This window comes from Lactuca sativa, chromosome 2 (genome assembly GCF_002870075.4).
Source record: "Lactuca sativa cultivar Salinas chromosome 2, Lsat_Salinas_v11, whole genome shotgun sequence".
NCBI classification, from domain to species: Eukaryota; Viridiplantae; Streptophyta; class Magnoliopsida; order Asterales; family Asteraceae; genus Lactuca; species Lactuca sativa.
Window position 1 is genome coordinate 133,796,280 of NC_056624.2, and position 26,547 is coordinate 133,822,826.

Below are 26,547 nucleotides of genomic sequence, written 5' to 3' on the forward strand. Positions count from 1 at the left end.
TCACAATCGTTAGCAACATGAAAAAAAGAAAATGTGAAAAATCTTATATAATTGATGCAAAGGGTGAGGGTAGATTTGTCAAATGATCTCAACAGGTAATAAGTTTACCTCTGCAGACTGTAAGTACAACCTCAATGCCAATTCAGGTGCTGGAACATATGAAAGTGCCTCGATTATCTGAAAATGAACCCAAGGTTAAATCCGTAAATATTTCCAGCTAATGAGTTCACAACCTCTTTATGAGCCCTTAATACAAATTGTGTTGCATTATTGTTTGTGTAAATGATAAAAGCATACATCAGTAACCTAATTTACAATGAAATTGTTAAATTTTGTAAAAGGATTGAATAACTTACTGCAATGTCGCCACCCAAGTTCGAGTTGCACCTGGAGTTTCTGCAAAGAAGAGATATTCTTTTTTTGTGGGGTTGCAATATCTAATAAATCAAGTTAGGGGAATACAAGGAACAGTTTGTTTTATATTTGAGATATTGTAACAAAATAAATATATGAACAAATGAACGAACATTACTAAATCTTTTTGTCATAATATTAGCATATGCAATTTGAAACCTAAGGAAACCGAAAAAAAGAAGTAACATTCGATAGAATGGAATAAGAATTGAAGCTTCATAATCAAATTAAAAAAGTAGGGTAAAAAAACTGCTAAATGGATTTGACTTTCTCTCACCCTCCCACTATTTTTCCTCCCACTATTTTACAAATTTGTCCCTAAAGTCAAGTTAGAAATATCAGTTATTGTCTGAAAAGTCCTATGTATTTTGATCCTTTTTTGTGAAAAGACCATCCTTCTTTTTAACAAAAAAGTCCTGCTTGTTTTTTGGTTTAAAAATGGTCAAAATACACGTGACTTTTTTTAGAATAACCTAGGATTGATATTTTAGTGTTAACATTTTTTTTATTGTGTACAAAAAATAACTACAAGTTCACAATTTCTGGGTTCTCAAGTGAACAGGAAAAACAAAAACAAGACAATGTAAGTTGACTCTTTTTTTGTGTAGAAAAATAAAATTAAAATGTAATTGATTGTTTGAAACTAAAATGCAGCCACCAAGAGATTTACACAGGAAGCTTCTGGATTAGGGGTGTTGATTAGGTAAATTTTTTCGGGTTTCGGGTAATTCAGGTTTTCATGTTAAAAAAACCCGTTACCCGACCCAAATTAAATTCGGGTATCGGGTCGGATTTGGGTCATTCGGGTATTACCCGAAATATATAATTTTTTTTTGAATTGCACCTGAAAATAAATTTAATGAAATAAACACGTCGTGTTTTATTAGTCTTGTTTATATAAACAAACGAGACAAAAACAAAGTTACTCAAGCTTTGAACATTGAGATTTTTTAGTCAATAGTACTTGAGATATCAAGCAATTTTTTAACAACTTAATCTAATCTAATAAGATGTTAAAAAACAAATACTTAAAGATCTTAATTTAAAAGTTAAAAATATTTAAGATAATTATAGCCATAAGTTTTGTCATATTTTGAAGTTTTGTCAAGATAATGAGTTTGTTAGTTGCAATAAAAACTATAATCTAGAAAATAGTTAACTTTTAAAGATTATGGTGATATATAAACAATTTCTTTTAATATTGTTCGTGTCATATTGTCATAATAAAAGAGATTCATGTTTTACAATAATGATAGTTAGTTTAAACATGATCAAATACATGCTACAGAGTACAAACTCTACGAAAAAAAAAAGAATCTTTAAAATAATTAGGGTATACCCGAAACCCAATAAACGTACCCTTTACCCAACCCAAAAAAGAATCGGGTTAACCGATTACTTGATACCTAATTTACCCGATACCCAAAAAAATTGGGTGGTTAATTCGGGTATCGGTTATTTTCGACAGGGCTAATCTGGATATGGTGATTATTTATTATATATTTTCTATTTGTGATTAATTGATTTATTATTATAATAAAGTGGTTAATGGTTTAATGAATATTCATTCATATATAATGGAAATGGGAATTAAAGTGTTAGCCTATTTATAAATCACAAGTGAATGACATATGAGTTACATGTGATTTACATATGAATCACATGCAATTCACAAGTAAATCACAAGTGATTCACATATGAATTACATGTGATTCACATATAAATCACATGTAATTCACATATAAATCATTAGTGAATCACATATGTTACATTTGATTCATATGTAATCATAATATGAATCACATGTAATTCACAAGTAAATCACAAATGATTCACATATGAATTACATGCAATTTACATGTAAATCACAAGTGAATCACATATGAGTTACATGTGATTCATATGTAATTTACATATGAATCACATGTAATTCACAAGTAAATCACTTATGATTCACATATGAATTACATGTAATTCACATTTAATCACAAGTAAATCACATACGAGTTACATGTGATTCATATGTAATTTACATATGAATCACATCTAATTCACAAGTAAATCACAAGTGATTCACATATAAATTACATGTGACTCACATGTAAATCACATGTAACTCACATGTAAATCACAAGTGTATCACATATGAGTTACATGTGACATATGTAATTTACATATGAATCACATGTAATTCACAAGTAAATCTGTCACAACTAGCATTTTAGCTAGGAACTATTCTCATGTAAACATTTAACTATTATAAGACATGTACTCTAAGTGAATATCATATTCTATGCTCAATCAAAATCATCCATTTAAATAAAAACTCCTGAGCGAAGATCAAAACCTAATACAATACATCTCATAACCATCCCCGGCAGATGCGGGGAATCAAATCCCTTCCCCTTTGTATTTTGGGCTTTTCCCCAGCCATCCTGACACAAAAAAAAAATTAATAAGCGATCAAGACCAGATGCTATAATCAGATCATGTTTACATCAATCATAAAGTTTAACAAGCATCAAAATGAAAAGTGATGATTTGGTATATAGATCGTCGAACGAAGTGACAATTAACGAACTCTTGGAACCAGGAACATAATTTGATATATGGACTCTATCTTTGATGGTCTAATATAGATCAATTCATTTTAGTGGACTTAATTCAAATTCAATAAATGAACGATATATATATATATATATATATATATATATATATATATATATATATATATAGTAATAAAATCAGGGGTGGGGCGGGTTGGGGATTGTTATACCCAGCCCCGTCCCCATCCCTGATTTTAGCAAAGTAGGGATCCCCGACCCCGTACCCAATACCCGTTTTAGCGGGGAATACCCTTCCCCGATTGGGACAGGTCAACCGAGTTCCGCACCGAGTCGCGTGAAATTTCCATCCTTAAGCATTACTAAGACCTCTCCAAGTTTACTCCATTTTCTACCCCATTTTTTACCCCAAAAAATATATTCCTAGAATATTCCATTTTTATAACTTATATATATATATATATATATATATATATATATATATATATATATATATATATATATATATATATATATTGTCAAATACACCCCTCTACTAATTAGATTTTAACAAATACTATATATTATATTTTTTCATTACAAAAACATTATAAATTATATTATCATAAATAAACTGTTTATATATAATAAATTTAAATTAATTATTACTTTATTATAAACAATTATTAAATAAATAAGATTATATTTATAATAAATATATCAAAATCACGATCGTAGTTGATTACTATATTTTATAAACTATGTTAACATATTTCAAGTCTTTAATCTATATTTACGATTAATTAATATAAATTAGTATATATATATATATATATATATATATATATATATATATATATATATATATATATATATATATGATAATACAAATATTAAATATTACATTTAAATTATAATTAATAGAAAAAAATAAACTAAAAATGAGAGAGACTAAAATTAGCAACCGAAACTTCAACTCCATTTTTGGAGATATGAATAGTACAACCCCAAATATGGGGTTATACTATTCATATCTCCAAAAATGGAGATGGAAATGGGGTAGGGTTGGAGAATAATGGGGAAAAATAGGGGGAGGGGGGATAGAGTTTGGGGGTGGGTTGGAGATGCCCTAAGAGAGTTGAAATCGCCAATTGAGAGGAGATACAGATAGAGAGAGCAGCGTGGTGACAAATTAGTAAGTGATAAAAATAAGGGCAAGGCGGTGGGAATGAGAACGACAGATGGAAGAGATCGATTGGTGCGATAATAGGCGGAAGATGACAAATTAGGAAGTGATAGTGATAAGGGTAAGATCCTCTCCATCCCCAGCCACGCCCCCCCCCCCCCCCCCCCCAATAAATGGAGTAAAAAATGAGGTAAATAATTTTTCATCTCCAACCCTACTCCATTTTTTACCCAAAAAAATATATTCCTAAAATATTATATTTTTATAACTTATATATATTGTCAAATACACGTCTCTACTAATTAGATTTTAACAAATATATATTATATTTTAACTTAATATAAATTAGTATATAACATGATGTTATAAATATTAAATATTGCATTTAAATTATAATTAGTAGATAAAATAAACTAGAAATGTATAAAATAAAAATGGGAGAGAGTAAAATTAGCAACCAAACTTCACCTCCATTTTTGGAGATATGAATAGTATTCCCCCGTATATGGAGGATCACTATTCATATCTCCAAAAATGAAGATGGAAAGGAGGTAGGGTTAGAGAAGAATGGGGAAGAAATGGAGTTTGGGGGTGGGTTGGAGATGCCTTAAGGCAGTGGGAATCAGAACGGTGTGTGGAATCGAATCAAAACCACCTGAGAAACCTAAGAAGGCAGCGAACATCTAAAAACCAAAACCACCCTCTTGAATCCTTGTTACTATTCATAACGACCATGCCCATTAACAGAATATATAAATATAAATGATTCATTGTTTACTTTCTGATGTGTTGCTACACCTGGTTGCTAATTATTGTTAATATTGGTTATGGTTAATGGTTTTTGTCGGTTAACAATTTTGATTAATGGTTAATATTGGCAGGGCCGGTCCAAAGGTTTTTTTAATTCCTGGGGCAAAACGATACAATAATGCCCCATTTTTTATGTCGTTGAAATACAACAAACCAATATAGAACATAAATTTCAAAATCAACAATGTAACAACTTTTTTACTTAAAAAAACTTATTATACAAACTAAATGTTTCAAAATCCCTATGTAAACTTGTCTTCATGCATTTCAAAAAGGCAATAATATTAGTTATGCTCTCATAGTGCCTACTAGCTAGCTTAAAATTAAAAAGCAATATTTCAAATTTGTGAGTTGTTAAATATTCAGTCTTGTTAAATGGTAAATATGACTTTATTACTAATGGAACTAAAGGGCCTAAAAAAAACCCCAAAATTCCAATTAGGCCTAAGAAAACAAACAGAAGAAGCACAACAAAATGGTCACAAATCAAAACACTAAAAATATTATGAAATATATGGCAAGCCTGTTCTTGAGAGACTACCAAGTACCAACAATCCAATCATAGAAGCAAATTTCCAAAAACTATCATCAAACTTTATTAGGAAGGAGTTCTCACACCAAATGCAATCCAAACCCAATAAAAACTTAAACTCAAGAGAATCCAGCCCAACCAACCCAAAACTGTAATAAACTTTTTGTGACAATCCAAAAATAGCAATTAACAAATGATTAAATAGTAAATATGGTCATGTACACAGTAAAGTTATGTACATAAGCCCAGGGATTTCACAAAACTAGAACCACATATGTAGACCAGAAACTCCACTTAGTATCTAGTTTTCATAGATTACTAAACAATAATTACTCAGAAAAGCTTAAATAAGATAATAAACTAACAAGACAAATAATAATACATACCCTTTGTTCTTTAAACTTCCTTCAATTATTAATCCTAAAAAGTGAAAAAAAAAACGTTTGTGGTCGAATACCACTAAAAAACACACATTTATAAGACTACAAAACATTAAACAATAATTTTATAAACTAAAACCAAACAAAAGTTAAAACGGCAACAAATAAACAAAGTTGAAATCTTTAAACAATAAAAATAGCACATAGTAAAAACAACAAAGGATAATTACCATAAAGTTTGACGTTATATGTAATTGAAAAGATATATTTATTATCCTTTACAAGTTTTCTTCTAATTTTAACCTAAAAGTTAAAAATCTTTTTGGTTCATTTGTTGGCTATTTTGAAGTAAGAAGTAAATAAAACCAATGAACGATAATGAAAGATGCATGAAGGCAGTTACTCCAATCCTAGTTCTTTACTACCAGTAAAAACAATTCTACTTTCATCTTATATTCATTAACCTTCTTCAATTCCAGAATCAATATCCATCTTCCCCACCTAACCAAGCTGATCATTGATCATCAACATGGCCTTAAAAATATCCTCCTTTTGACCATATACCTTGACCTTTCTCTCCAATGTATCCACCTAGTTATATGTATATTAGTATCAAATGAAATCGGTTAACCATGGTTTGACCATAATTATAAACTAACCTCTATCCATGTCTTGGATTCTGATTCCATCTTCAAAATATTGATGCCATTGGTGCCTATGAAAGGTTCAACTTGGTCTAACTCAATGTTTATGGCAAGTTTAAAAATAGGTGTTGGCACTAAAGGTGTAGGGATTAATGGCTCTGTATATCCCTGAAAATGTTGGTTTTTAATATTAGTATACATAAAACTGTAATAATTACCGATGTTGAAAGTAGAATTGTTTGTTTTACCTCTTTGATTGCTTCCTTAATGAGGAATTCAGCAATTTGGACTTGGAGATCACTACCCAGAATTTGGATATACAACTGACCATCTTTCTTGGCTGGGGCGTGTTCTAGAATCCTGATTTCGGCTTTTGAGGTAGTGTGAATGGAGGTTATGACTTCATCTTCATCACCGATAATCTTGAGTAACTAAAAATAACAACAGAGTTCAATAGAAACAATTCATATTTGTGTCGTGAAGAGAGAAAGATTGGTGTAGAAGACGAAACAAAGGATGTTTACTTACTTCTTTTGCACGAAACCTATGTTGTACCTTTGCAGAACCGAATTGAACTGGTTTACCGTTTATCAATGGACCTGTTAACAGAGACATGATTTAATCCACAAATTCATTGATATAAGTCGAATAATTGACAGCAGTTATAGTGCATATCGATTAAACAAGCCCATAATTAGGGTTTTCAAAGGAATCATCGGTTTTGATGTCAATATAGTAGGATCAATCCTATGAATCTAGATATCAAAGAATTGAGAAATCATCACCAGAAATTTCATACCAATAATTTTCAAACATTTGACTTCATCGCTAATCGGTGTAGGTTTAGACGGAATTCAATTTGGATCAACCATCGTCTTTCCCTTTCCTTTCCTAGGGTTTGCTTCGACTCTTTCGAGAGAGAGAGAGATGAGAATTGTAGTCGATAGAATATTGGAGCGATTTTGATAGAATTAGGGCCCAGAGATTTTGTTATGTGGGCCGATATTTGAGTGTTGTTATTGGGCACCTAAATATTAAGCCCAAACCACTATAAAAACAAAACTAATAACCCAATCATCATTTTTTTTTCTTTTTTATTTTATTTTATTTATTTACTTATAGGTTACATTCTTATTCAATTTGTTAAATATTATTTTGCGGTTATTTTTAAATAATTTTCTTTACAACATGTCATTTTATTAGTTTTTTTATTTTATTAAATTACACATAATATTTTAATATAATAAGTATATTAAATATAGTAATAAATGGATATCAATTTCATTGATAAAATTGTTTTTTAATTTCAAAATTTCCAAATTAAAGCTTTTTAGTTTTTTTTATACTTTTTATTTAAATTATTTGTTTAAATTTAAAAGATTAAAAACAGTTTGTTGCTCGTTTGCCATCTCATTTGTTGTAGGATGATAATTAAATTAATGGTATTGCTATTTGCTTAATAAAAATAAAAATAAAAAAGTAAACAATTATAATAATTCATTATTTTTCTTATTTTTTTTAATAAATTAAAAGTTCTCAAATATTTTGACATCTATATTTAACTTCTTTTTAAATTAACTCATGTAATACATGAGTCTCACATTAGTCTCTAATAAATGAAAATAATTTTGCCACTTGTCATCTACTTATGTATTATACCACATGTCATTTTATGGTAAATATAGATTAAACTATATCTGTGTGTTATTTTGTGTTTTTTTCCATTTTATTAAATTTCATATAATATTTAAAAATATAATAAATGTATATCCAATTCATTAATGCAACATTCACTATAATTTCTAAAATTCTAAACTGAATCAAATTATTTTAGTTTTTTATGTATTTAAACTAGTAGTTTAAATTTAAAAGATAAATAAGCATTTCAATTTTAATAATTAATTTTTTTTCTTATAAATTTAAATCCTACCTAATAAATGAAAATAATTTTGCCACTTGTCATCTTCTTATACATTATATTACATGTCATTTTGTGGTAAATTTAGATTAAATTATATTCATGTGTCATTTTGTGGTTTTTTCCATTTTATTAAATTTCATATAATATTTAAAAAAATATAATAAATATAATAATAAACTAGGTGGGTTCGATTAAGACCATACTTTTAGTCTTTTGTTTATCGGTTATGTAGTGTGTCGTTGGTTGTTATGTTTGGAGTTGGAACATGTCGCTTCTGTGTTAAAGTGTCTTCCAAAGACACCTGAGAACTAAAGTGGCTTTACAACACTCGTTCATATTCTTTGTATTGCAGTTTGTATGTTTGGTCTCATGGATTACTTATTCTGTATGTTTAAGTGTTTAACAATTCTACATAACATCTATGCTTATGGAACCTGATTAAGAACATTTAATTTACATGATTACATACCAATCAAGATTCAATGGCACTTTCTTTCATACTAACAAAATATGAATTCTACTAGAAATTGTATCATATAAAAGTTAGATTTGTTAAAAAGATTTATCTTTTTTCTTCTTTCATATGAATTCGCAGACTTACAACACTCTAACACTATCTGGATGCTAGTGAATGCTACGGCTACACCCACAGACTTACAACACTCTAACACTATCTAGCTGTTAGCAAACATTACGGAAACGCGACCTCCTTATTGAAAAGTTTTTTCCAAACTTCCCTCTCACACTATCCTCAAATCATACAGCTGTCTGGGCTGTTTTCCTTTCTAACAAGGATGCGAAACTTATCCTAGTTTCAAAACAACTCCTACCTCTAAATCCTTGGATGATTCTCCCCCACTTTGATTCAACTAACGTCTTACAACACACAATACTAGAAGGATTCTCAATCCTTCTTACCATTCTATGCACAATCTGTTGAAAACCACGCTTACCATTGCTAGTGTGCCAATACTAACCAGTCCAAAAGATCACACCGCTTCCAAGGACCCGAATACATCTCCGGTAATAACCCGCTAGACCCAAGAAGCTCTGAATCCCAATTGGAGACCTTGGAAACTCCCACTTTATCACAGCTTCTATCTTAGCCAGAACGACTAGAATACTTTTCTGATTGATAAGGTACCCGAGCAATTGCACCTCGCACAACTAGAAATCACATTTGGAGTACTTTGCAAAAAGTCTCTCCCTCCTCACAGTCTCTAACATCTCCCTATGGTGCTCCCCATGCTGGAATATAACCAACTTATACCCGAACAACACCTTCCCGAAGGTAGTGAGATGCTACCGAGTCTCACACATACTTGTTACCGCTACTGCATCCGAAGTAACCTGCTCTACGGGGGATGTCCTCTAACTATCATTCTAAAATCCAAGATATGCAGATGGCATAACACTCAATCACAAGCAGGCCACAAAATTCTGAAGTATCATTATCATTACCGATGTAGAACCTTAACAATAAAGTTATTACAAAAGGGAGAATTCAAACGACATACCTGCGATCTAGTGCGGCTCGATCTTGACTTCCTGCGGAACAATGGGCGCCTAAACCTGGACTCTCTCTCCACCGCCAAAACAGGACAACAAGACTTGAAATGACCAGGCTGGTGGCAATGGAAACATATATGATCCTTCTTACAATCCCGATACACATGCCCCCTTTCCCCACACTTGAAACACCTGAACTTGCGACAAGCAACCCATGAGTTCCTCCACACTTACCACACACCTCAAGGTCTTCCCGACTTTCAACACCCAAGTCAACTGAGTATGACTCTTCACTTTTTCCCAATTATCCTGAGATAAGTGCTCGCTTCCTTTTACCGTGTTGCCCCATCAAACCAATCTTCTTCTCCCGAGCTACCCCGGCTACCTCATTAACTGATTGAGTAGTCGCTAACTAACCCTGAAGCTTAGCTGCTAGCCCAATATTGTCGGGTGGTTCTTCACGTACTGCTCGCGACTCCATTGCAGACAACTAAAAAGCCCTGCTTCCCACTGCAGGCGCCTCTACCTGGCCCTGACGGCCGTCGGTGATCCTTAAAGTGGCAGGGACAGGTGATATCATCTGTACTGCCGGAAACAAACTCGGACACTGGGCCTTCCTGTGGCCCCACTGACTGCAAAGGAAACATATCAGATCTGACCCCCGAGTGGTGGTAATAGCACAATCTCTGCTAAAATGACCAGTCCGGCCGCACCTGAAGCAGCCAGAATCACCACCACTACCACTCCTACACGTACTCTTGTGCGTCATGCCTGACTTTTTGCATCGGCTGCGGCTCTGATAATCCTTGATCTCGAGTCTGACCCCTTGGGCCTTTTGCCCGAACCCGTGGTTACCTGAACCTCTTCCGACTTCCTCTTCTTGATCTGCCCAGATCAATCTCCCTCTCACTGCCCTGAGCAACCATGTCCTCCAGTGCTTTGCAGTTGGACCTGATCACAAACTACCTGATATCATATCTCAGCATTTCATGATATCGAGCTTTCTTCATCTCCTCGTCCGCCACATACTGCGGAACCAAGAGAGCCCTCACCCTAAACTTGGCAGTGATCTCCGCCACCGTCTCAGTAGTCTGCTGAAGATCCTGGAACTCTCATGCCAACTGCTGCACCTCAATAGCTGGTGTGTACTCAGCCCTAAACCTTGCCGAGAAATCACTCCATGACATCGCGTCCAATGCGGCATCATCCCCCAAGGCATGAATGACGTCCTCCCACCAATCCCGCGCTTTGCCCTTCAGAAGATAGGAGGCGAGTCTGACCTTGCCCCCCCCCCCCCCCCCCCGGGACACTGGCTCGTGCGAAAGGTGTTGGCAACATCTGCCCAACCATCTGTTGCTAGCAATGGGGTCCCTATCCCCATGATAATCTGGTGCTCCATAAGCCCTAAGCTCTTGAAATGACAACGTACATGCTCCTATCAAAACCATCATCTCTGCGCGAAAGGCTGCACGCCTCTCATCCAAAATCGCTAGTATACCCTCTTTGACCGTGCCAAAGAGCTCATGAGTCTAGTCTAAGATATTGCGTGTGATCTCAGCTGATACCAACTCTCTCATATGCTCCTCAAGATGCTCGGTCCCTAAACCCGAGCCTGATCCATCTCTGACGTCTGATTCATCCACTGTCCTTTCACGCAACGTCACCGTCCTGAAGGCATATCACTATAACTATCAAAATACACTTCACTGCTGAGGGATTACACATACACACTACAAGTTCCCTGGCTTTGTCTTGGCCCCTCTCGAACTGCCTTGACTCTACCAAGTCCCTTCTACTGCTACTGATCTCTGCTACTCTCATCCTAGGCTTGCCTTAGGGAAAATCTCTTACTCCACCCACACCAATTCTCAACTGCTGAAGGCCTCCTTGTAATGCCAATTAGACATCACCTGACTACCATCACATGTAACGAGGCTCGTATAATCCTTCAAGTAAAGGACTTATCCCTACAATGGTTAGACTCAAACGAGAGCTGCGCAATAGGGTCAAGTCCAATACTCTAAGATTATTCAACCCTGATTACATGTGACTTGACGTATTCACCTAATGGCTAACTCCCATCACTCGGAGTCCCACAAAGCACAAAGCAAGCAGCATTCGGACATAGGAAACTACTCAAGCAATTTTATCCTCATATCAAGAAACTGTACTAGCATACAATGCTAAGCTCATACTATCAGGCATAACCTAAACAGGCTATCCTACTACTTTCTACTCCATAGTGGTATGCAATTCTCATAAAACTGAAACACATATATAGCAGGCACATAAGGCATCATCCCTAGATCCTCAGTCCCATTCTAGCATGTTGTTCTACTGAAACTGAAACTGATAATCATAACATATACTTGTATGGGTAATTTGGGAGTACTTACTTGAGCTCGGCTGATTGCATGCACCACACCCTTTTCTTATTTCAAAAATCTTTTCGCTTTTTCTAAAACTCTTTTCTTTATACTTTTTCAAAAAATGTTTTCTTCTCTTAAAATCCTTTTGTAAACATGGTTTTTCTCTTGAAAACTTTATACCACTTCCTCAGTTTGAGTTCAGACACACCCGAAAGTGAGCCCGAGTCCCTCAAACCAAGGCTCTGATACCAACTTGTAACATCCCAAAAATACAGACTAAAAATTTCGTTTAATTTAATAATAAAAACCATAGTCGATAAACCTCTTACGAAAATCATAAGCAATGTATCTCAAAATATTATAACATCTGCCAAATATATCAGAGTATAAACATCCCAGGCTGAACAAATGGTGTGTACACTGCAATCTTCCCGAGATCCTATTTTGAAAATTGAGTACCTGAAACCAAAACTGAAAACTGTAAGCACAAAGCTTAATGAGCTCCCCCAAACTACCACATACCATACAATAACATATAAACACATATTGGGCCTTGCCCACTACATCAAACCGAAATCCGGAATAACTGGGGCCTTGCCCCCTGCATCGGATTGAAGTCCGGAAACTGCATCGGACCGAAGTCCGGCTAACTGCATCGGACCGAAGTCCGGACTAACCAGAGCCTTGCCCCCTGCATCGGACCGAAGTCCGGCTAACTGCATTAGACTGAAGTCCGGACTAACCGGGGCCTTGCTCCTTATATTGGACCGAAGTCCGGCTAACTGCATCGGACCAAAGTCCGGACTAACCGGGGCCTTGCCCCCTGCATCGAACCAAAGTCCGGAAATTGACTGAGCATAACATATCAACTAGCATAAGCACATATACTACATACTGCATCAGACCGAAGTCCGGAACACATAGCACAAAGACATGCTTGAATCACAAAGATATCAAGCATACTAAACTACTGCATCGGACCGGAGTCCGAATCTACTGCTAACTAGACGGGTCGGCATTGTGGCCGTAGACCGGTTCCTACTGGAAGGAAACTCACCTGAACTGCTGAACTCGGCCGATAACCCTCTGGCTGCTAACCGACAACTCTCCGAAATGCTGCTCATCTAGCTCCCTGAGCAACCAATACCAATAACACTTAGTCCCAAACTGAACTCCAGAAGTCAAACTAAGCCAACTTTGGTCAAAGTCAAAGTCCTGGTCAAAGTCAACTTTCCAGTTGACTCGACTTGCCGAGTCCTTAAACTCAGAAGCTCTCAAAATACGACCCAACTTGTCGAGTCACCCCATGACTCGTCAAGTTCAACGATCTCTGAGTCCCATCCTGTCCAACTCATTGAGTCACCGCTCAACTCACTAATCTGCGTCTTAACCAGAAGAGGTTGGGGGTTCTGCGACCTGACTCGTCGAGTCCTAGAACAGACTCGTCGAGTCCTAGAACTTGAACTCGTCGAGTGCATGCACATATTCATACAACTCGTCGAGTACACCTATGTGACTCGCCAAGTTTCTCTAGTTCTCAATCCATATAGTGGCTTTTCGAGCCATGCAGGGGCTCCAATCCATAGATCCACTCTTCTACAGTCTAACCCTCACATAAAGTTGCAAGCTTTTTTACATGAAACCAAGGAGATATAGGCCCAAAACACTCTAGGGCTAGGGTTTAAGACAAAGGGGCTTCACCAATGAATCATTGACTACCGCTTTAAGACATTCTGGACCATCACAACCCTAGATCTGAAGTAGCAACCTCAGATCTAAGCCCCAAACCCGAAATGGACCTCAATCTTGCCAAAATAGCCCCAAATATCATTCAAGAATAGATCTAGATGCAAAAAGGGTGAAGGTAACAACTTATTACCTCCAAGATGGCCTTCTACTGAAGAATAATCCACATCTCTATAAACCCCCTTGATCCAAGCTTCTTGTTCTTCAAGGTCTCTTCACAAAAACCACTTATCTAAGCTCCAAATTGCTTCCAAGGACTCTCACTCACGATTTAGGGTTTCTGGATCTCAAAAGGGTAGCAAAGAGGCCGGGGAAGGGATGTAATGTTCTTTAAATAGGGCACAACCCCCGAGATTAGGGTTTTTCTCATCCAGACCAGACTCGCCGAGTCGGTCACTTACTTTATGCCCCGGATCCCGCTCTGACTCGTCGAGTTCCTCCCTAGACTCGACGAGTTGACTCTTGACTCAGAGTCTTTCCTTTCTTTTCTTGATCTTTCTGATTCTGGGTGTTACATATACCCGGTTAAAATGGTTAATATGGAAAAACATTTGAAACTTTTATGATTTGTTTATAAAAGATTAATATATTAGTTAAACCACAAAATTTTCCCAAAATATTATTGTTTGTTCAGAAAAAAATAGAGAATTAGATTTAAGCGTGACTTTCTAGAGATATTTTCAATGACAGGGATGATGGGTCATTATCGTCTTTTATATGTGTGAGAGATGAAGAACAAATGCATGTCTCACCTTTTAGTGTCCCATTAACATTCACTTAGTTTTATTAGTTAAATTCACATTAAACTGAATATAATCTTTTTTTTCATGTCATGTATTATATAATAGCTTTTATAAAACATTAGAGTTAATACTTACAATCTCACATAACCTAAGTTTTGTTTCATTGTATAATGCAATCATACATTCATAAAATATTTTTGCTATGAAACTGTGGCAATAGCACATTATAGATGACCATTGTTTTTAGAATCTAATCATTATGCTTAATAGCTTTTCTTGAAGATTTAATTAATAGTACATTTAAGAGTAAATTACTAAAATCGTCCCTATGGTTTGGTTAAAATTGCACGTTTGGTCCCTAACTTTTTTTTACACTCGGATCGTCCCTGTGGTTTGATCTTGTTGCGTTTTTCGTCCCTATGGTTTGGTCAAAATTGCATGTTTGGTCCTTAACTTTATGTATGTAAGGGATGAAAAACGCAACAAAATCAAACCACATGGATAATCCGAGTGCAAAAAAAAAGTTAGGTACCAAACGTGTAATTTTGACCAAACCATAGGGACGATTTCAGTAATTTACTCTACATTTAAATAACATTAAAAAAAATTAAAGTTAAAAGAGATTGAAGGAATGGAGTTTAAATTGTGAGGAACAATGATGGTGCATGTCCTAAACCCTACACAAATCTCATTGGTCAATTACACATTTATGATTTAGCCCTTAAATGTTACCATGATTTATTTTCCATGTTATTAGATTTTGAATGTTTGTCAATGCTTTTTTTTTTCTGTTGTGTTGTGATTCTTGGATTATTTTTCAGGTTCCAGTTTTGCTTGGTTTGATTTAGTGACTGATATGGGTCAACATGCAGACAAAGGGGTATAATCGTCAACATACGGAAAAATGTATAAGAAAAATGATACAAAGTTTATGTTTGTGTCTTTATTTGGTAAACGTCTCATCATCTACCCTAATAAATGAAAATGACTTTGCCACATGTCCTCTTCTCATTCATTTGGACACATGGCATTTTCTAGAAATTTTAAATTTATCTATTTTCCACTTGTCATTTTATTGTATTTTTGATTTTATTAAATTAAAATCCACATTTAATATATAAGGTAATATATATGTAAGGTATTTATTAGAAATGGTTTATATATGTAATGTATCTAATGCATTAAAGTCTCATTAATTTTGATAATTCAAAAAATTTCTTATTTTTCTTATAAATTTAAAGTTTTCAAATTGTTAAAATTTTATATTTAATTTTTTTTAAATAAACTCATGTAATACATGGGTCTCACACCTAGTATGTGTATTATGTAACGTTTGTGTAGGCTAATCTTCTGGAAATCAGAGTGTTATTGTTCAGTGGGTGTCTTTATTAGTGAATCGATAAATGTGATTATTAAACTTTTGTCGTTGTTTTTTAATCAAAAATGCTTTAAAAATTAAAATAAATAGATGAGATTTTTATATGGATTTATGAAGTTTGAACTGTTCCTAAAAATAATATAATTAAACATGTTCAAATTTGTTGAAATCTTAAGTACTACTATAACTTGTTATTTTATTTTTTGAACAGCTAAACTCAATTCAAATAACTACTATAACTTGTAGTCCTATATAAATGTTCTGTTATGATTATCTATTAAGATGGTCCCATATAAATGTTATATTATGATCATCTATTAAGATGTCGCATTAAAAAGACGTAATATATCTTCGTTATTTCATAGTCATAAATAATAAGTTCATTCAATTAATGTAGCAAGTTTTTTTTTTTTTTTTTTTTTTTTTTTTTTTTTTTTTTTTTAATTTAATAATGTCTATTATATCAATTGTTTAAATTTACCTAGAGTAATAAATATTAGAGTAAATCCACATTTGGTCCATGTGGTTTACATGAATGTGTACGTTTAGTCCAAGTTTTGAACTTTTAAAATGATTTCTTCACTTTGTTGTTATAGTAGTATGCGACTCCTTCATCATCATAGTTGAATAGAAATCCCTCTTGATTGTCCTTGGCTTCTTCTTCAGACTCGGACTCCTTACCATTAACTTTCGATACAAAAGCTAATGGTCCTCCAATACTCAGTTTACTTTCTTCAATAATGTCATAGATCTCGCTTTCATGAGCTAGACATTATACATATTTGCAAGAGAGTAACCATCAAAGCTTTCTTGAGTTTTAATCATCATTCTGATGTTTTCCACTCCTTTCGTAAGCCCATAAGAAAAGTGAGATTTAACTCCAGGGACGAACAAGTCACTCTGTATCGAGAACACTTGAAAATTAGTTCATTCAATCGATCATAGTACGATTCGATTGATTTATTGTATTTTTTCTTGAATTTCCTAACTCTAGCAAGGACTGCTTTACTGAACTCTTCTTGGTCTTTTCATTACCTTGATACTTCTCCTCAAGGTATCCCAAATCTGCTTGGCAGTAGAACATCCACGAATAGAGTTGTAAAGTACCGGTGCAAGAGCACCACATAATTCACGTAGACATTTCTTATCATTCGCCTTCATCTTGTTCCCTTGAGTGATCATATCATCATTCATAACAGCAGTTCCAAGAGTAACAAGCATCTTTGGAAAAATGGACCTTTATTGATGGTTCGCATCAAATTTTCATTGATCCCATTCAGATAGTCTTCCATCCTTTCAACCTATTGCTCATAGTACTCGGAGATCAACATCATAATCTTTGTTGATGATCCGAGTAAGTGAGAGAAATTCATCATTGTGTTCAGATTGAAGTTCATCACTTTTGTACGGACTTATAAGAAAGAGGAATTTAGATTTAAAATGAGATTTAAGAAGGAAATCAAACAAAGATTAATCAGAAATCAATCGATCTAACACGCTGAGTGCATAATTTATTCAAAACAATTGATTAACACAAGTTTCCTGATTCAAATTGCAGAAGTTTTTGAATTGGAAAGAGCGATTCAAAAAAGATAAAAAACAATAAGAAACTTCAATCGATTGAAAGAAGCATGCTCTGATAACAAATGTAGTGTGTTAGGATTGATTATGAACACAAATGATTAAGACATTCAAAGATGTAAATGAACACAAGATGTAAATAATATCTGTTTGGCTCGATTAAGTCTGAATGTGTACACGAGTGATTGACAGTACAAGTGAGAATACAACAAGTGTTCAAATGTTACTCTACCTATGCACCTACCCTATTTATAGGATACATCAGACTCACAAATACTTACAAGGACTAAACATCAACGTATCCAAATAACAATGCCTTATAAAATAGATATAGTGATATACGTTCGACCCCTACAAAAATCTCCAAACAAGTGTGTACAATCAGACCTCCGCCTTCCTACGATCCTAAGAAGTACCTGAAACACATATAATCAACAACTGTAAGCACGAAACTTAGTGATGTCCCAAATATATCTCATACAACACAACACATAAACAATTATGGGTTATCAGCAACCCTGCAGACTACACAAAGTCTCAATGGGCAAACAGCATGCCCCGTGGGTCATCAGCAACCCTGGAGAGTACCCGAAGTCTCATTCACACATAAACAACATAACACAATAATAACATCTAGACCTAGCTGGTTATCACATATACAACTATTCTACCATGCACGTAAGAATAAGTGAGGAGACTCACCTGATATTGATGACAAATAAATCTCACACCCGAACTGCCGGAACTAGACTCCACCTAATAACACGATAATTAACCCTAGTTAACAATTTAGGTCCATAACCCAACTCACAAATCCAAACCCCACAATTATGCTCCTTAAGGGAAAAAAGACCATTTTCCCCTTCTATGGTCCAAAACCCTAAATATTTGACCAAAAGTCAAAGTTAGCAAAACCCAACCGTCCAGCGCGTACGTTGGGTGTATGTTCCTTATGTGCTGCATACGCAAAGAATAAGGTGAGTTGGGGGTCAGGCCTGGCTATGTTGGGCATAACAAGAAGTACGTTGGGCATATGTTGTTTGATCCTAAAATTCACACTCCACAACATCTTAATCATTAAGGCAGGCAATCCGAAAATAGATTTGACCTCCATATAATGTCTTAATCCATAAAGTACATAATTTTAAGCCTTTGCACGACTGAAATAAGCTTAAACCTCAAAACCCTAACTTAAACCATACTCAAAACCACCATACTCTTGCATGGAAAGAAAGGGACCTTCAAGCAAGCATTTTAATGATTCTAGATGACCTAAAACACATGAAAGGACAAATAATATGCTCTAGAGTACACCATACTCACAAAGATCCAATCTTGGGACAAAAAGGTTCATAATAACCCATTTAAGAGATATAGAAAGAAACACACCAAGGTATAAAATTTTATACCTTCAAAATATGTACAAGGTGAGGTAGTTTCTAGATTCACAAGTTTGCAAGCAACACCACCTTCTTTAATAGCCTTCTTCTTCTTCAACAAGAGAGCACCAAAATCACAAAAAAGATTCAAAATCTTCACACACAAGGATGAGACTCGAGATTAGGGTTTGGAAAGAGTGGAGGTTGTCCCTAGAAGGTCCAAGGGAGGTATAATGTTGATTAAATATGGAGCAAACCCCTAAATTTAGGGTTTAGGATCTAAGCTAATACACCCTGCGTAACGTCTAGCATACTAGCATGAGTCCATATTTCCATGGCTTGATCATATACGTTGCGCGTACCTCATGTACGCCCAGGGTACGGGCTAAAATGCAAAGATTTTTGACACAAGGGACCAATAATGAAAAATACCAGAAAATCAGATGTCACAGTCTCTTTTTGCTGAAGGATACTTAACCACCACCACCACTACCAGCTACACCACCAACATCACCGAAAATGTGCACAACCATCACTAGAGCTCTCATGAAGGCCGCCATTAACTACCACCTTATTTTCCATCCTTTGTTCACGTCAGATAAGTGCCACCTGCACTGGAGATGTGGACCACTGGCAGCGATATGGACCACCGTTATAATTGTAGACCACTGTTTGAAATAACATCATCGCCATCGTTTTCTCTCTCCTGTTCTGATCTCCCTTCCCCTAATCTTCTTCTAAAACCATAGTGTCGTCATCACCACTTGAAAACCTTTACGTCGTCTGAAACCCTAGTGCAGTTGAAATCGATAGATCTATTCTTCTCCTGTTGAAACCAGCAGATGTGTGCTTCGCCCATCGAACGCCTAAAACTAAGGTGGTGGTTGTATAGATTTGTTGAAGAGATGGACGAAAATCAGGTGAAGAGAGGGACAACATGCATGTGCCACTTTCCGGTGGTTCTAATCTTCGACGGTGATGTTAACAGATGTGATGATGATGTTGGTCGCATGAGATTTGGCTTTTAATTGATTCGTTGATTGTCTTGTTCGTCTATAAGAGAGAGGGAGAAAAATAGTTGGTTTCGGTGGTAGTCAATGGTTGTTTCTGGTGGAGAGGTGGTGACTGGTAGTTCAAAGAGGTGGATGGTGGTTTCTGGTGGATAGGTGGTGGTCGGTCATTTTTGATGTAAGAAAGAAGAAAGTGATTTTGGTTTTAGGGTTTTGAGAGTGAGCGTAATCATTACAAGTGGGTGTGGGTGTAGTGGGCCTTTTAAAAATTTTAATGAATAATAAACAAACAAATTAAATTCAAATATTTTTTAATAATTAAAATTAATCAAAAACATTAAAATAATTGAAAAAGAATTTGAAAAGGACAATATAATCATTTTATGTTGTTACGGACTAAGCGATCAATTTTTTGCATTTTAAGGTACGGTCCGAGTTAATTTTTGAAAATAAAGACTGAACGTGTTTTTTGACATTTACACGATAGACGATTCATGTAATTTACTCTAAGGCATTTGATGTTCGGATTTGACCTGTGCACAAGTTTATTAAAAAAATAAAGAAATCATACTTTATACGAAATACTATAATTTTAGTATGTAATAAATTTAGCAATGACATAGCTTGCAGTTTATTTCCCACCAACTAAAAATGAAGTTTTTTAATACGAATATCTAGCAACGATTTGAATTATTGCTAACTAGGTGTGAGACCCATGTATTACATGGGTTTATTTAAAAAAAATTAATATAAAATTTAAAAGATTTGAGAAGTTTGAATTTATAAGAAAAGTGAAAAAAAATATTGAATTATAAAAATTAAAGTGTTTTTTTTTTTTCTCTTTTAAATTTAAACAAATAATTTAAATAAATAAATAAAGGAAATTAATGAAACTTTAATTTAGTAATTTTGAAATTAGAAGGAAAGTCCATTAATGAAATTGATATGCATTTATTGTTAGATTTAAATAATATTTGACATTTAATAAAATAGAAAAACCATAAAATAACAAGTGGAATAAAAATTAATTTAAAATTACCATAAATTTACATGTGGCAAATTAAATGAGAGTATGACAAGTGTATTAGGGTAGAAAAAAAAAAATGTTTATTGTCGCGCGAGAGGTGAAGAAAATCGGGCTTGAAGTGATCTTGAGCCTAACAAAAAAAACTCTGTAATTGGGCTTCATCTTAAAATGTGCAACTAATACCTAACAGCAAACCGGGCGTCAAGTAATAAGTCATGGGCCTCGGTCTTCTAAACCGTTTTCCTTTTGATTAATTTTAAAGATAATTAATATAAAAATTAAAATTTCTAACAATTCCACACCTACTGTTCTTCCAGGATATATATATATATATATATATATATATATATATATATATATATATATATATATATATATATATATATATATATATATATATTGTGTGGACGTATGGATAGTGTTATTCTATGAGAATTACTAAAAGAATAAATTTGTTAGTAATGCAAATACGTTTAACCTCAAACAAATATCGTCATTTTCATTCATAATGAAGTTTCATTCTTACAGAATGTGACTCAATAAACATTCTGATAGAATGAGAATAATAATAAAAAACCTATAATAACCTTATAGACAATTTAATTAGTGAGAATGTGTGATATTAACAATAGTTATGTAAGATAGAACGTATTCATATTATCAAACAACATATTTTCTTTGTAGAAGTTATAAATGTCAATCCACATTTGAACCTAGGTCTCTCTCTCTCTCTCTCTCTCTATATATATATATATATATATATATATATATATATATATATATATATATATATATATATATATATATATATATATATATATATATATATATATATATATATATATTACAAAAGCTTTTTACCTTTGAAGATCAGAGGTCTTTGTAGAGGTTATTTCCACAAATTTGTAAATTTCAACAATTAATTTCTCTTACATTTTTTAAATATTTTGTCCTCTATAATTAATGATATTCTATTTTAAACACTGATTTGTTTTTATATATTTAAATTTTATTTTGACTAGTTAATATATGTACATACTTAAAAAATTATATATATATATATATATATATATATATATATATATATATATATATATATATATATATATATATATATTATAGTATTATTTTATAAAACATATTAGTCCTTGAATTTTAAAAGAGACAAGTGACAAAACTTTTTTACAAATCAATTATACATAAATAAATCATTAATATTTACTAAAAGTTTGAAACCTTGAATTAAAGAAGATTATTAAGAAATTTAATTTAGAGCAAAATGACATTTTTAAAATATTAAAATTCTTGTATATAAATTAATTTACATTTCTTAAACTAGATAATTAATTTACATAAAATATATGAACAGACAATATAAATATAAGGTCTAAACATAAGTATCTTATTTAAAAATGATTATTTTTTATACATAATAACTACTAAAAAAATCTAATAATTATTTTCTCATGAATTTATTTGCCAAAAAAATTGTTTATCGTTGCCGTTGCACGATATATATATATATATATATATATATATATATATATATATATATATATATATATATATATATATATATTATTGAAAATACATCATTAGTGTAAATCATTTGAGGAACATGTTACGTGTGTGAATAGGAAAATTTTGATAAAGAGTGTTTTTAAGGACTGTCTGTGAGACTGTGAACCAGACCCCATCTCCAAATTAAAAATAAGGACTGATCCATGCCCAATAGGCCCAACTTAAATAACACCGTACTTTTTATGTTTTAATTCGAGTTATATCGTTTTTTATTACTATTTTCTGTTTTATTATATTTTATTTTTTCTTCTAAAGTGTAAATCTAATATATAAATCTGATACGGAGTTTTTATTAGTTTGACATTTTTATTCTACAATTTAAGCCAGATATGTTTGAATACAACTTTTGTTATATAAATTTGTTTAACAATACCTCAACTAAGTTACACAAAAATAAAATAAAAGAACTGTAGAAATTAAATGTATTTAGCTTTTTTTTTTTTTTTTTCTAAAAGATAAGTAATAAACAAATTGCCACAATTTCTTTGGTTTTTAATGCACCATAAGAAAGTCAAAGATTGCATTTTTAATATTATTTGCTTATAATCCGCATCACAAAAGCCTATTTCTGTGGGTATTATGCAATATAAAAAAAATAGTCTAAACTAGCGTCAATAAAATAATGGCCCGAAAGAGCGTAGTTGACTGCATCTTCATCACATGTTATGTATCACCTAGTGGCTATTGTCTAAGTTAGTTCAATTTCATACATATTGAACACATGGTCAACCACAAAATCGATAATTTTGTTGGACAAATTGATTTATAAAGGTTAAACATTTAATTTGGAAAGTTATACATGATTGTTCTTTTTAATTTAATTAGTATAGATTGATTTAAAGAAATGATAAACTAGATCATTTGACTAGCCTAGATTAACCTCTTTTAAAACTTATGTAGGAGGTCAATTACATAATACTAGTAATATCTTAAGGGTGTTAGGGTTTAAACTCTTGATCTTATGTGTGGAATTACAGACCTCAACCACTAGATCACATTACAAAGATACATAATGACTTAATGGGTTAAGTCAATAACTTGAGCTTAATGTTTTATTACACTAGCATTTTACCTATCTGTGTTTCTTTTTTGTTTTTTCTCTCCCAACTCCTTTCACATTAAAATTAATGAATATTGTGAATTTGATTTTAAAAATGTAAAAGTAAAATGATCGTTTATTCTTATTTATACGATTTATTCAGTTTTGAAAAAAAGCTTACTTTATACATGATAATTTTATCAATGAACACATTATGACATATCGAATCACTTTACATATACAAGACTTAATGTTGGTGATTTTCTTATCCTCAACACATTTGATGTAATAAATGTTTATTTGAAACAAAGGGAGTTTAGTTTTGGCTATGTTTCGAGAATGCAAGTGCACTGTGCATACTCTGATAACTAATATAAGCTTTGGAATATAGAGTTTGGAGACAATGCCCATGGTGGGGTTTCAAGGGAATCACCACGAGTGGGGTCTAAAGGTATCACCCATAATAGGGTCCAAGAGGCAGAGCCACTAAGACCCGAAACATAATCCATATAATAAAAATGGATCCAATCATTATTTTTCGGCCAAAAACCTAAAGCTCATGTCTATTCCAAAGGACATTATGTTCCCTTCTAAAACCATCATCTTTTTCCTATGAATTGAAGATTTGGTCCTGTAGAAATAGACATGAAAGATTACATTGTCACTCTATCGTATTTTTGTTTCGAAAAACATTCAAACAACAAGGTATTATATGTTGTGATTGGGATTAAGCATGTAATCGAAATTGATTTTTTTGGATTATTTCACTTTTGAATTCGAGTAGCCTCATGCATAAGGTCAAATTAAAAATTTCAAAAACCATGTTTAATACGATCTACGAAATTATTCAAATACATATTGATATTAGAATCCTATTTTCTAACACATTCATTATGCAAATAGAATGAAAGGATCGTAAGTTCTTATCATCTTACAGAAAGTTAAATTTTTTGAATATCAACTAAGAACATCTATAATATATGTTTTTTTATAAAATAAAAAACACTTTAAAATTTGAAAAAGCTATTGTTGGAGTTTTTTCAAATTGCAAATTAACAAGCTTTTTACATGAGTCAAAATTTCAACCAATCAAATACAAATAACCCTAAACCCTAAAAAGAACAATATAAAAACGATCTCCTATTATAAAAACTTTTTAAGTATTTTCGTAAAAAAAAAATTATCTAAAAAACTCCCATGATCTTAGGGACATGTTCTTGAACTTTTAAAGAAACAAAAACATAAAATCAACAATTGGTTGTCATAATTAAAAGCCGTCCATTTGGTTTTCAATAATAACCATCTAATCTCGTGATCGTTTGATGTTGATTCTTCCGAAAAAGGCTGAAAATGACTTTTATTTATCTTGATCATTGAAATTGATTCATTGGGGTTTTAACATACCTGTTTATTCATATATAGTTCTATGAAGTTAAGGTGAAAAACAGCAGTATCTTAAAGTTTGTCGACCCACATGGGTCCAAGGTTTTATATAACATCATAACTAAATCCAGTACATGGATTCAAGTCTAATATTCCCTTTATATATCTTTGTTATTTCGTTTCCATATTGCCTATATTATCATGATGGCAGAACTATATTCTTTTATTCAAGTATAATATTCACTTTATGTATGGTAAATTAGTAACGATTTATAACGAAAAATGTCATTTTTAACAAAGCATGACTCTATCAATATTGATTTTTTTTTTTGTATACAGGTGTATGTATATATGTACGTATAAAGAGAGAGAAGAATTAATACAGGAGGTTGGAAAAGAAGTGAAGAGAATTAAAAACAGAATTAATTGGAGAACATGGAAATAAATGGGATTAATTGCAACGAAAGATGGCATTTACAATATACATAAAGGCAAAGGCAACCCCCCAAACTTTAAATATAAATAAAATTAGAATTGTAAAGGGTAATTAAGAGGGAAAAATAGTATTTAAATGAATGATTAGTGTTTACTCTACACATATGTATATTAATTACCATCTAATAAATTTCTTTAAGTAAATTAATAATTTTTTATAATTATCTAAAATTATAATAATAAATATTTTCTTATTTTTGGTATATTTAAGACATTTATATTATTAAACTTACGTAAAGCAAAGAAATAGAGACTGGGTTCTAGAATTAAATATATTTAAAAAAAAGTTAAATAGAAAGATAAACATAGAAGAAATTAAATTTGTATTTATCATATTGACGTAATGGCCTCATTATTCTCAACTGTCTCAATAAATAATTGCATTTATTTGTTTTTAATGGTTTTCTCATTCTAAAATACATTACTCTTCTTTTTTCAATGCTTGAACTACCCCATCTCATTCCTCCTTAACTACACATTTACTATCATACATTTTCTTTTATTTTCTTAAAAAGCTTTTATCATTATTGTTAACAACCAAAAATAAATGTCAAATTTTAATTAATTATCTGAACTGCTAACTACAAAAATTATTATTTTTTAATTCCTTAATTGTATGGTATTTTTTAACTTGAATAATGTCATATATTTACATTTCTACTTCACCGCTTTATGCATTTTTTTACATTAAAACATTTTAAGTATGTATAATTGTGAAAATTATGTGAACAATTTTTGCCAAATTTGTGCCTATCAAATAGCTGTTCAAGTCCTTCGCATTTGAACGCAAAATCTTGTTTTAATTCCACATTATTATAATAGACGAAAGCTGATTTGTACGCAATAATATTTTTATATACAACAATGTATTTTAAAT